At 45.1% G+C, this 14292-nt stretch overlaps 2 pseudogenes; one reads left to right on the top strand and one right to left on the bottom strand.

Annotated features, from left to right (window-relative positions):
- The first annotated feature begins 3359 nt into the window (after nucleotides 1–3359).
- On the top strand, nucleotides 3360–5241 carry LOC149371342 (uncharacterized; annotated as a pseudogene).
- A 1405-nt stretch (nucleotides 5242–6646) lies between these two features.
- On the bottom strand, nucleotides 6647–8880 carry LOC149371343 (uncharacterized; annotated as a pseudogene).
- Between the last annotated feature and the right edge of the window lie 5412 nt (nucleotides 8881–14292).

Raw genomic sequence — 14292 nt, forward strand, 5'->3', positions numbered from 1 at the left:
TATATGGAGCAGGTGAGGGCATGCATTACCATGAGATGAGATTAGTTCCGAGTAAAGTTACTGGTTATTCCACACATCCCTCCTAGCGTTATTATCTCAGCCACATCATCAGCCTCAGCCACCTATATCCAATTATATTCATTTTCTGCACAGTTGCTACTCTTATTGCTTACATAATAACCGGACACACCACCGTCCTATAAACTCAAGCCTTTCGCCGGAGCGGTGGCCTCTGGCCTCTTAACACGCTTCAAATGTCTCAAATTGCCATATTAGCGTAATCTACGCGTATGGAAGAACTATAAAACTGCGAGAGATAGCTGGGATGTATTCACTGAATTAAAACTATAGTTTAAATGTTTTTGACAGTTGTCGAAGTGGAAATACACAAGCTCAACTTTCGCTTTTCCCCTAGAGTTAACTATCTTACACCTGGCCTTCAGCATCAAAAACTCTCACTTTGGCGCCTTTTTGATCAACATTTATTTGAGTGCGGTCATGAATACTATTGCTATTCCTACCCCTTGTGTTGCATAATATAACCGGGGTAACATAGGTGGTTTGGCAGGTTCGTTAGCTGCGGCGAGCTGGTGAAGTATTCATTATCATACTTTAATTGCAGACACCTTTACTGGACTCGTTATTGGGATTTCCGCTACAGATGGAAATGAGTTTGAGGCAAGCAAACTGGCTTACGAATATAGCATACGGGTTTTTTCAGAAGTTTATGTGTACACATACAGTCAGGCAGTTATAAACTCTTTTAAAGCAGCCTCTGGGAGGACGAAATTACTTTTCTGCAGTCTCCGAGTTTTTGGCTGAGAATTAGCGCAGCTAGGCCATTGTTTGTTTTCAGCGTTCTCCGGTCCTATAGCTGTTTAGGAGCTTCACTGCCTCTCCCACTAATCCTGGAAAGGATTAAACCTGTGCGCAGATTTAGCCCAGCGCGATAATAGGATTAGCATGCGCACCAAGCCACGTTGCACGGGATGACTGTCGACAGAACGCCGCTGTTCGCAATATACAAGCCAATGAAATTAGGCTGTCGAGAGCAAGCATACATAGCACGACAAAACAGTAAGCCTCGTAAAGAGAACGGGGGGGGGGGGGAACGGAAAGTCAGTTCATGGCTCCTCACCCTCTTTAAGCCTATTAGACGTTCGTCCTACTCTGCCTAACACCGAGAGCAAACAGACGCATGAGAGACTTCGAAACTCATGGCATAGCAGACAAGAAAGCAACAAAAGGGGAAAATGGGGTGCTTCAAAGTGCACGCAAATGAAAAAAAAACTGATTAATATTTGTCACAAAAATGTACAGGAGTTTTAGCGACGTTGGCTGGTAGAGTGTAAGAGCAAGCTTAGGTTGCTGATGGACGCCCCCGGCAAAGCGTTAGGCCTCCAAGACATTTGATGAGAATAGCTGAGCTAATCCTGTATAGGCAGTGTTTCTAAAACCGAAACATTTTGTTTTGTTTCAGACAATTAGTATTCATTTTTTAGAGACTGCAGGGGGCTACAAATGGTACGAAACGCTCCTACGAAACAATGACAACAGAGCTCTGAGGCGTTCTTTTTACAATGCATTCCATTCGGTAGAATATAAGCTTTATTCCCCGAAAAACTAAAGCGCACACCTCATTGGTTAAAAGATTAAGAAGGTTCGCTTCGAAGTGGGATATCAGGAACTAGCTCAGGATATCAGTCGGCGCTGACGCCCTGTTCGGAAGTGGTTACTTGCGCACGCACGCGTATCTTTTTAGTACCAGGTGCTCGTGGGATTGCTATTGACAGATCTCATTTGCTTCCTTCCCTCCCTCGCGGAAGCAGTAATGAGAAAATACAGGGGGCACTTTGACTGTCTAAAGTGCGTAGAGGCGAAAGCGTTTTACGCACCACTTTCACTGCTTCTGTGGCACTGGTGGCGTCAAATGTAACTGAGTACTAATTACTAAGTGATGACAAATCACTAATTAATGACGCTTAAGCTTCGCCTTTAGGAGTGGAACGCGACAGCGTGTTGTAGCGCTGCCAGGGAGTCCACGGAACGCCACCACCCGTTCGGCGCGATGCCCTGCCGTTTGAACGCAACGGTTTTTGAGGAAAGGAAATGGCGCAGTAATTCTCTGTCATCTCGGTGGACACCTGAACCGCACCGTAGAGGAAGGGAGGAAGTGGGAGTGAAAGAAGAAAGACAAAGATGGCCCGTAATGAATAAAATGAAGGTTGTATTTAAGGAAAGAAAATTGCGCAGCACCGGTCTCACATATCACGGTGGACACCCGTCAAAATTCAGGGAGTGGGGGGTGCACTTTTTTGACCTAAAGTGCGGTCACTGATGTGTGGCTAAGATGTTAAGCTTCGCCTGTAAGAGTGGAACGCGACATCGTCTTGCAACGCTGCCAGGAAGTCCATAGAACGCCATCGCCCATTCGGTTCTACGCCTCGCTCGTCGGTAAATTGGTTTTTGAGGAAAGGAAATGTATTTCTCTCTCATATCTCGGTGGACAGCTAAACCTCGCCGGAGGGGAAGGGAGGAGGATGGCAGTGAGCGAAGACACCACATTCACTAGACGCGCCTTTGTTCATTCCAAACCATCGAGCATTGCTGGGAAGGGGTTTATTTTTGGGACGTGTTACAAAGGACCATAAAGAAAGAGCTACCACTTGACGCGCACGGAATTCGCTATTTAAGCACTGATAATGAGCATGGGGCACCTTTTGATCTCATAATGCTCTTGGGCCTCCACTGTATATGGCGCTCCAGAATGGCAGGCTACCATTGTGACAAAGACGCACGACCGGCCCGAATTTATTTTCGGGAAAGCATGGACTGGTTTCTTGCAATCCAAAAAGCAGCTGCCGAGCCTCCCGAGTGGCTCTCAAGACTAGAGCCGTTGTGTATGTTGCGGGAATTTTAAGCTGACGAAGCCAGTCTCGTGCTGGCTGACCACGACAGTGTCGTATGTATATAGCGTTATGTGTATTTTTGTTGTGCAATGTCATGAGGCAAAGCCAGGCAATAAAGAAAAAAAAAGATGGCATGGCGGAGTGGATAGCATGCTCGTCTCGCACTCCGAAGAACGGGGTTCGATTCCCGAGCTCGACCAATTTCTTACTCGGTTTTATTTATTTATATGGCCTGACTAAAAAAGTTAATTAGGCTAATTGGGTAATTAAGCAATTAACTAAGCTCAGTCCCACTTACTTGGAGCATCACTATAAGATCCCTTCAATACATGGCTTGCACTGACGTCGTAGCTAGGAACCCTGGGATACTGTTCCGCCATGTTGGTGCAGTCGCAGCAGCCGTGGTAGCCGTGGTAGTCGCGCGTACGCTGTTTTGCCAACGGCGTCGCGATGGTTATCTGCGCTGTTGTTGGATGCTCCAATCGCACTTGTTGGGCGAAGTCAACAAACACCAACTTTTTTCCTCTCCCAAAGATCATCGAGCATCAGGGGGACCGTACCTTGTGCGCGAAGCGACGGGATGTGTGGCTGGCTCAGTTAAAACGCGCTGATCTCAACACCGAAAGGACGGGTATACGTGTTTGCGGCGCCCACTTCGTAAAAGGTAAGCCCGTCGCATATGCACAATGTTTATTCAGCTGCATGACGTGCAAGCAAGGCGGAACATCTCATTTTAAACAAATTTCTCATGCATTTCTAGGCAGACCATCAAAACTGTGGGAGGAGACGGACCCGGACTGGGCTCCTACGCTTTTGCTCGGCTACGGCGCAAAACATGGTGATCCCGGACGCCACGCTCGCACGGCAAGACGACGGACCCAGAAACGTGCGGCTCAAGCTGTGCGTCAGGCTGAGGCATCAGGTACAATGGAGGCAACGAATCCGGACGTCGTTGCCGCTTCTCCGTCGTCCTCGCCGCGAGCGGAGCCAGACGTCGGCGTAGAAGACTGCGAAACAGGTGAGCGTCTTTTTTATTTTGTGCGTTTGGGGCCGGTTGTGGCGAAACAAAAAAAAATTGGCGAGGGGAGGAGGGACTGAGTTTTTTTTTTTACATTCAGGTGGGGCCCCCCAGATGTCACCCTCTTGCTTCTTTGCCAGCATCCTGTCCCCCGTGCCCTACTACAATGCTTCCCCCCACCCCACTCCATATCTCAAGTTAATTTTTTTTTGCAGCACATGATGAATTACAGAACAAAATTCATTTTGTTGCAGGGATTGCAGTCCAGACTGACCTCAAAATGAGCGACATCGAAGCATTTTAGACGGAATGTGTGGCACTCAATGAGCGTCTTTACACTGCAAGGAATGAAAGCAAGCTGCTGGAGTTGACAGAAGATGGCCTCAGATGTAGCGACGCTAAGGTTGTCTTCTACACTGGCATGGCGAATTTCACAATTCTCTATGCACTGTTTAATTTTCTTGAGAGGTTTGTGTCACACAATGCAAATAACTGTTTGGTGAAATTCCAGGAGTTCCTGCTCTTCATGATGATACTGAAACTGAATTCACCAATCACTGACCTCGTCTTTAGGTTTAATGTGTCGAATGCCACAGTGTCACGCATCTTTGACAAATGGCTGCATTCTGCCTACTCCCGTCTAAAGTCACAAATATTGTGGCCGCAACGAAGTGCTCTTCACCGGACCATGCCACAAGCATTTTATGAATCTTTTGGGAAAATGTTGCAGTCATAATCGACTGCTTTGAAATAAAGATAGAGAGACCATCTTCGTATTTGCCAAGAAGTGAGACATGGTCTCAGTATAAAGGCAGCAATACGGCAAAATATTTAATTGGCATTGCACCACAAGGCATTGTCAACTTCATCTCTGAAGGCTGGGGAGGGCGGTGTAGTGACAGGCACATAACTGGGCACTGTGAACTTTTAGATAAATTACTTCCAGGTGATGTAGTGCTTGCAGACCGAGGGTTCAATGTGTCCGAAAGTGTCGGGTTTTACTGTGCTAAACTTCATGTACCAGCATTCACAAAGGGAAAGAAGCAACTGTCCGCAGCAGACGTTCTGACCACGAGGAAGCTAGCTAATGTGAGAATCCACGTTGAGAGAGTTATCGGGCTTATCAGAAATAAGTATGTTATTCTGAAAGCCACGCTGCCTATTGACTATGTTGTTTGCAGACCTGGAGATAATTTGACACCTCTCGACAAGATGATTACCGTTTGCTGTGCACTTTCCAACCTATGTCCTTCAATACTAGCATCACTAAAACAGTACAATGAAGACCAGGTGTCTTTCTTGGCTGGGGAATGATAATGGAAGTTATAGGTTTCAGACCCACCAAGAAACTTTTTTTTTAGAAGTAATTTCACCTCAGGAGGTGGATTCAAATAAGTGTGCTGCATTAGCTTTTCATCGTCATCATCAACCCGACTACGCCCACTGTAGAGCAAAGTCCTCTCCCATGTCTCTCCAATTATCCCTGTCCTTCGCCAGCGTGCACCTACCAAACCTTCCGACGCCCCCTGCTACCCTTACGTTCTCTTGGAATCGACTCCATTACCCTTAAGGACCAGCGGTTATCTTGCCTTCGCATTACATGCCCTGCCCAAGCCCACTTCTTCCTCTTGATTTCAACTAGGATATCATTAACGCGCGTTTGTTCCCTCACCCGCTCCGCCCGCTTCCGATCTCTTAACGTTACACCTATAATTTTTCTTTCTATGGCTCGCTGCGTTGTTCTTAGCTTAAGCTGAACCTTATTTGTTAGCCTCCACGTTTTTCTGCCCCATAGGTGAGTACCGGTAAGATACAGCTGTTGTACGCTTTTCTCTTGAGGGATATTGGTAAACTGCCATTCATGATCTGAGAGAACCTGCCATTTGCGCTCTACCTCATTCTTACCCTTCTAGTTATTTCCCTCTCATGATCCGGATCAGCAGTCACTACCTGCCTTGAGTAGACATATTCTCTTACTACTTCCAGCACCTTGCTACCAAATGTGAACTGCTGTTCCCTTGCTAGACTGTTGAACATTACTTTGGTTTTCTGCATGCTAATCTTTAGACTCACCGTTCACCTCCTGAGTGACTTAGCAAGGCAATGTCATCAGCAAATCGCAGATTATTTAGGTGCAAAGCTATCCATGGCACTGTATCTTGCATCATTTTGTACCGTCGGTGTGGTTGCCCCTCAGATTTTTGTCAATGTGCTGTTTCTGCTCCATTTGTCGTTTGAAATGTATACATTTGCAGTCGCAGCATGGTAAAGATGAATATTCCTGTTAATCATCAACAATAAAGAAAAGGGGCATGATCGACATTATTCCTTTCTTTCTATTTTGTCTCCATGTCTTAAGTATACCATACTTTGTGGCCCGCATTGAATATATACACCTCTTGAACATACGAAGCAGTGTTACTGCCTTTACCACTACACATAATGTAACATCTTGAGATGTATAAATTTTTCTGATTTGACGAGGCTTGTAGATGGACTCCAATAAAGTAGTTTTACAATGCAACTTCAACACATTTTTGTATTCCTGCAATTGCCAGCTGTGTGTTATGTTTAGTGTTGTTCTTGATGCTGATGTGGAATGATGAATAGTGCCTTGACACAGAAGGTTTGAAGAAGGCAGGGTATATTTTCTTTCTATTGGCAACAGAGAAGCTGGAAGCCAGAACTGCACTTAAGTAAAAGAGCGAGAGAAAACAGGCTAACCACTCTTGTTTTCTTTGCACTCAGGACAAAACCATTTTTTTGCTCTCGGCTTGCGCTTGAGTCCAACACAGGAAAAGTGGAACCACTTGTACTGGCATGACGCACTGCCACAAGCAACCATTTTTCCAGTATCCGGTCCACGGGAGAAACAGTATTCTACACCGTCAGATGGCTTGTCCTCAAGACTGTTTTCTTGCCGTGTGAAATAGCGGCTGAACAGTTCAGGTAAAATTACCCTCTGAAAAAACTGCCGCGCACGAGCAAATATGTCAGTGCAAAACGGCTCATCACACCTTATTCTCTCAATGTGTAACACATTCGGTCCCCACACCACGAAGTCACAGAATTCAACCTGGCACACTTTCATCTGAGTCTAGATTTGGTAGTAGTAAGCATGACTTTTGTCAAGCTTAAGTGTTCCATTGATGTCACTCAAACGCGAATTCTTGGTGGTGATCTCTTCACCGTCTTTCAAGAAAAATGGGCACTTCAACTCCACAACACCTCTCGCACAGCAGCTGCATGCGACTATGTCATCAGGTGATGCGCCAACAAATGGGTAAGCAGTGCTCAGGTGCAGCCCTGACCTTCGAAAATGGAAGTCGTGGTGCTTGGTGGCTTCTTTAGCTTTGTAAGCCTCTAAAGCATCTTGCTCATGTTTCCGACCCCACATAACAGCAGGCACATTGAGAGAATTTTGTTCAGGATAACATAACGACTTTAACAGTGACAAGCTGGGGCTCTCAACACTTGTGTGACACACCCTTTTCATTACTGAAGCGGTCACTCTGCCAGCTCGGTAAAGGAACCAGTCCGGTGAGTTGCTCTGGTGCCTTGTTGCAGCCTCAACTGACTTTACTGTGTCCTCTCTGACTGCAAATGTGGACAGAAAGTTGTTGGCCTTCTCCACAAGCATGTCGAGATCATTAGCCAAGTTCTCCTGTGAGTACAACTTTCTTAAGTGAGCAGGTTGTGTCCGTACAGGCTCCTGAAAACACTCGTTATATTCTGGCAGCACAGAAAATAGCGCAGGTACAACGTTGGTGTTTTGAAAAGCTCTGTAAAGTTCTCCAAGTTCTTCTGTTGGTGCTGGGATATCCATTCGTTTCTTCGCTTCAGTCTCATTTGAAGTGCTGCTGCTGATTGTATCATCCAGCTTTCGCTTTTTCAACCTGGATGAAGTGAAGTTGATATCTTTGAGCCTCTTGAATTGCACTTTCTCCACATAGGCAGGAAGTCAGATGTTGGTCTTCGAGGTGCAGCTGGTGGCGTTTTTTATTTTCACTCCGGTCTCAACTGCATAAAGGCAGGCTCCAACATGAGAACAGGCCTCTCCTGCTCCTGCCATACACGTGCAGTGGGCTGTGAGCACAGCCCCACTTTTTTTGCACAGAATCCACACACGTAGAGGCTGGTCTCGCAACCTTTGTGAATGGTTCACCTGCAAGGAAAATATGGTGAAGTCCAAATTAACATTGGGCACATCTCTGCACAGGTGCACATCACTGTCGATATTGTCGCGCTACCGGACCGTCGAAAACGGCAACAGCGATGAGCTTGATCAGTTAAGGCAGGCCATAAAAACTGCGCGACGCAACAGGCGAGACCTAAATTGTTGTTCGGCAAATCTGTAGCGAGCCAAAAGAGCTATTACTGGGGCTAGTTGGAAATACATACTTGAAGGAATTGGTGAGCGCTAAAAAACCACGGAAAAAGGACGAACACACAGGACAGTTGTTAGAAAGCGCTTCGTCCTGTGTGTTCGTCCTTTTTCCGTGGTTTTTTAGCGCTCACCAATTCCTTCAAGTCTGTAGCGAGCGATAACAATCTTCACGCGTGACCCGTTTCGTTTTCGCGCAATAACTTGTTAGGTTGCCAAAACAAAACAAATCAGCAACGGTTCCTTTCATATGCCCATAAAAATAGAATGACAGGTGATTAAAAATTTGAAATCGTCCAGGTACAGTACATACGAAGAGAAATGAATCACTAGCCTGACCGTCAGTAAACAGTTCTTTTTAGAACTTTACTGAGCGAGTACTTACACCCAGTCCTTTGTGAATTCAATAAACGTTATTATTTTACTCTCATCCTTAGTAAGATCAAAGTCCTGCGGCTTACCTCTCCAAGTAGAAGTACCTTGTCATCCTGCAGTTGTTTTGCAGACAGCCCCTTCACCCAGCCGCTAGTGAAATAATTATGCGCCTCGGTGGACTTAAATGCCTTCATTTCCTCAAGGGTCAGGAAGTTTGCCGAGAAAACGAGGTAATTGACGATGTCGCCGTAACAAAACTCCGGGAATACGTCGACATCGCTTGTCGTGTCTGTTCCCGGCCGCAGCATGAAGGGGTCGATGGTATGCCAGGCAAAAGGCAAAATTGCACGTATTACCTCTAGCGAACACGACTAAACACATGCGGCCCGCACTCCGCCAACTCCGCTCACTGCACCAACATGTCCGCCGCAGCGCGCGCCGCCGGACATGACGTCACATGCAAGCCATGTATTGGATGCATGGTTACTAGCCAAAGTACAATTGGCCCCGCTTGAAATTGGCGCACTGTGACGTCACGACCGTTTCGACCAACTGAAAAACGTTTGATTTCTGTCGACAACTGCTGCTTACAACGATGAGACATTAAAGGCTTTCGCCTTAATACGTCACATTTTGTGAATACAAGTGCAGGACGGCAGCATACAGCGACTCTTTTTTTTTTCCGAAGACCATTCGTAAGCGGAACAGTTTGCCGGCCGTTGTTACGGACATCTCATCAAATGAATCCTTTTATTCCACTTTGAACAATGTCACGTCATTTCATAGCTCGATGGTGCGTCGTTATCTGCGTGCTGCTTTCTTGTTTCGTGCGTTTCACTGCGTAACCAATGTTTTCCTGTCAGTGCGCAATATACCTGCGTGAAATACACATTTGAAGTTTGTTTTTTGCATATGCATGTCTACTGCGTTGGTGCTTTGTTTTAAAATACACGTTTATTGTGTGAACAACACAGCTGACGTTCTTGTACCCCAAATTCTGTACATAGTTGCGTATTGCGTCAGTGTTGTTATACTTCGCTTACTTTGCGAATGACTGAGCTGCTCGGTAAAACCAGTTTTAGATGAATGGAAGGTTTGCACATGCCACGAACGGTTCAAGGAAGTTATTCTCTGCCGGCTTCACATAGGACATACACACGTTACTCATAACTGTCTATTGACAAAACAAGAAAAACCACTGTGTGAAAAGTGTGGACAAGAATTAACAGTAAATCACATTTTACTTTCCTGCACAATAGTCTAAAAACTAATGAAAATTTATTTTACTCAGTTTTATAATAAACACATTCCTTTAGACCCAATGTTACTCTTTGGTGAATATGCAATTGTCGATATATCTTGTGTGTTTAGCTTTTTCAGAAAGATAGGTTCTCTCAACAAACTCTAAATTCTACCCACTGCTTTGCTTAATTTTCTATACACTTCAGTCACCTTCTCATTCCTGGGAAGGAGGCTAAGGTTTTGTTTTACTGGTAGGGAGACTGGACATCCTTGCCCAGCGAAAGATCGCTGCTGAGGTTACCCGCCCTTTTTTACAGCTCTCATATCCATTCCTAAATTTCTTTCCTGTATTATTACTACGTAGTTTAAACTATTTAAGCCCTCTACACCACTGATCACTTTCCGCATTTTTATTAAAAGCCGCAAAAAACTTTTGTTATACTATGCGTTTGGCGCATGCTGGCCTGAGTTGCCTACGAGCCAATAAACCAAACACAACACACCTCAGCGCTTTGATACGTTGCAAGCAGCTGAAATTGAGTTATCTTTCGTGTTTTGATTGGTTTATTGGGGCTTAACGTCCTAAAGCAACTCAGGCTATGAGGGACGCCGTAGTGAAGGGCTCCGGAAATTTCGACCACTTGTGGTTCTTTAACTCGCAATGATATCCCACAATGCATGGGCCTCTAGAACTTCGCCTCCATCGAAATTCGACCGCCGCAGCCGGGATCGAACCAGCGTCTTTCGGGTCAGCAGCCGAGCGCCATAACCACTGAGCCACCGCGGCGGGCTTTCTTTCGTGTTTTGAGTACACACTGCTGTCAGATTGCGGCGATCTTAATCTCATAAAATAGGGTTACTCCCTCAAATTCTAGTCCAAACATCTAAACAGGCCAAGTCTTGGGGCCCTTTCTCCGGCAACTAGCGGCAGATATAAAACTGTTGAAGTATCTAACAAATGTCCAAAAAGAAGCTTAAAAAATTTTAAGTATCTAGGCGATGTAGTCAGGCCATTACACTTTCTACGCATGTCCCTAGGTTGAAAAAGCACGGCTGCGTTAAGATTTAATTTCCGCGCCGGCAAAAGATTGTACCCTTTTAATTCGTACTCATGCTGTCGCTGAGGGCTACAATTCCTAACAAAACTATTCATCGGTGACAGTTTGATTGCATTCCCCCCAGGTGTTGCGCTCTTCTCGCGAATGAAACATTAAGTAGCTAGATTGTAATCTAGAAAATTACCTCATTTATTTGACCACTATATCAATCCTGACCAATATTTCAGTTACAGTATCAGTTTTTAGTGATTTAAAAAAGTTTCGTCCTGCCCGTGCTATTTAGGTTAATATTCCCAATAAAATCCTTTTTCCTATTTTGAAGAAATGCAGTGCAACGCGTCTGGTAATCTCCGTAAACAATTTATCGGCATATTTTATGCTTCCGTGGACTCCTGGGTCAACACGAAAAAGTTGATGGTGGGAAAATATAATTTGGCACCTTCTAAACAAAATGCATTTTGGTGGCTCGACTCCCTGGAAACTAACGGGTACCCAAGCTGTACGCATCTAGAATTCCAAAATCGTCGAAGATATCGGATGCCGTCGGTGATATCCTGGGACAGAGAACGCTGGCACGAAGATAGAAAAGAAGGAAAACCCAAAGTAAAGAAATGCAACATAGGGACTGGATGGTATGAGCCCAAGTCAATTTTGATGTGCATCCAGGCGAAAGAAGCCAAGTATACAGCGGCGGGGTTCGCACACAATCATTTAAAAGGAGTAAAGAATTGTGCGGGCGGGTGTTCCAACCATAACCAGCGACTGCGCTCAGCAGCCGGGATTTGCCGGCAAAACAATTTCACCAAACACCAGCGCCTCGAGGTGAAGGCTGAGATAGGGTAGGGGTAAATTAGGACGGTAGGAAGGCTTCATAATCAAAAGCAGGGGTGAAATAGGAGCCAGACGATGACAAAAATCAACCAGAAATGTGTAAGGCTCCTTCATAAGGAGGCAGAGAGTGCAAATAAAATCCAACTAGGGGAACAAAGGACTGGCTTGGAATTGTACGGAACGGAGATTTGAGGTGGTGTTGAAGGAGCATCTGAGAAAAGCTTGCCGTGGATACGCAAAAGTTTTGTTAATATTCGTTAGACAAAAAAAAAAGTAAAGGAAGGTTTTAAACAAAGTGGTTAATTTGAAATCGGGCGCTTCTCCTACCGTTATTTCTTTTGGCCTTTCCGCTGCAGTCAGGATATTCATTGAGCAACGAGTATTTGGAAGTGAATGTTTCGCTGTAGACTAATTCAGCATCCGCTATGGCTGAGTGGCTTTGGTGCCTGGCTGCTGATGCCAAGTCAGTGCCGGTGGTGGTTCGATTGAGACGAAACGATGAAATTCTTGTCTGCTGTGCGTTGGCAGCGCACGTTAACAACACGTTTTATAATTTAATACGAAGCGCTGAGACGCTTTGGGTTCTTCAACTCCTCAATCCCCCATCGCCTTATGATTTCGGAGAATACAGTAATGCTACATAGTGTTCTTAGTAGTAGATTTGGCCCCTATAATAACGGAATAACTGCTTTTACTAAGAATAATTTGACAAATGCGTGACTTTTTGTTCAGTTCGCAATTTATTCTTCTCGGCTCTTTCAAGGCGGATACTGTTTGCACAAATTTTTTCAGCTTTGTCTGTTTGTTTAACAAAACTTCTGTTTGGGCTAGATAGTGTTTGGCAGCTTAAATACATTGCAGGGCATTGACTGCCATAGCGCGTCTACTATGTTAAATTGCCCTCACACCACACTGCTTCCAACTGTATTGAAGGAAACTGAACAGTATACTCAGAACACTCTTCTGGGAGCACGACAGCGGTGAAAACCCCACACCGCTTCACATTTCGTCGCTTGAGCGAATTTTAGCTCAGAAAACACAAAATGTCATACACTTTTGAACTTAAACTACGGCTGATGCTGAGCAGAAAGCAGAAAGGAAAAGAAGGGCTCGTTATGACATATATAACAGAGGCCAAAGGTCACCGAAACAAAGGAGCAGATGGAGATGTTTTTTTGAAATAATTTAAGCTGGTAATCAATGAAACATTAATAGGATAAATATTTTAAAGATACTTACCACAAAGCTGGCGAAAAATCGTGGCACGCGCGTTAATATGAGACGTACTACGTCCACTGCTATAGAGGAGGGTGGCGCTGGTGTCACACTCAAAGTTTAGTTACCCTACACATAAATGTCACCGCAAGTGGAAGATCGTAAAGCCGTCGCCGTAGCTGAGTTGGAAGCCACCACCCTCGGATGCTACCAGTGCCGTGTGCTTCTTTTTTCTTCTTTCTTATTTGTTATCTTAAAAAAATATTTGCCCGATTAATTACCTACTGATGAAAAGAAGTTAAAAAAGAACATCCCCTAAGATTCTTCATTTCTATGACTTTTCGCCTCCGTCATGTGTTACCGTAGGTATGCATTTTATTCTTATAGCATATGTTCGCGCTCTTCTAAAGTGTCATGCTCGGCTAATTCTGCGCTCAGTTCGTATACTCTGTAATGAATACCATCTCCACTTTCACCACTTTCGGTAGGTGCCATGTTTTTATTGTCAAGCTTTTTGCGGCTGCTTCACTCAGATTTCGCCCTTTATGTACCCATCGCCTCTCGTAACGTCCCTCGCTGACTGAGCGGGTTGCCAATGGGTACGCAGCTGCTTTAATAATCGTGAAGCTCTTGTCGCGTCAGACGACATTGTGCCTCACAAGCCGCCATCGCCCAGAGACGAGGAACTCCCCGAAAGAAAACATCGGCATTCACCACCCAGCGCCGCTGGTAAGCAGCGAAGCAGGGTGATGCGAAGCAACAGAGCCTAGAACAGATGCTGGAAGCCGTGTGTCAACGAAGCGCACGCGAAATCAGCGCGGAACACGATGCGAAGCACGAAAAAATGCGTTAATGAGGCGGTAGTGTCAATACTAGCAATCATGCATGCATAAAACGATTACTACGTCCAAAGTATGGATAGTAGAGATAAATAAAATTTCCTCAAAATCAATAAATAACGTAGTTTTATTCCTACTTAGCTGCGTCCTGAGCGTTATGAGAAGTGCTCTCGCACTTCATAGACAAGCAGAACAGTAGCTTCTGCAACTTTTTTCATTTTTCATTGGACGCCGTTTGCTTCTTGGCTCTTACAATAGCGAAATGAGGTACTGCTTCCAAATACGCAGTCTTGACACATCATACTAGTTGATTCATCGTGCCAGATTTCCCGCTTGAGGACTTAGTTTGAATTCTGGTGACGTGATAAATAGGGCAATTATCATATATTTCCTGAAGCAGGGAACGGCCAGCTTTAAGCCC

The sequence above is a fragment of the Amblyomma mixtum genome, chromosome 1 (genome assembly GCF_055824585.1).
Source record: "Amblyomma mixtum isolate Tamu chromosome 1, ASM5582458v1, whole genome shotgun sequence".
Classification (NCBI taxonomy): domain Eukaryota; kingdom Metazoa; phylum Arthropoda; class Arachnida; order Ixodida; family Ixodidae; genus Amblyomma; species Amblyomma mixtum.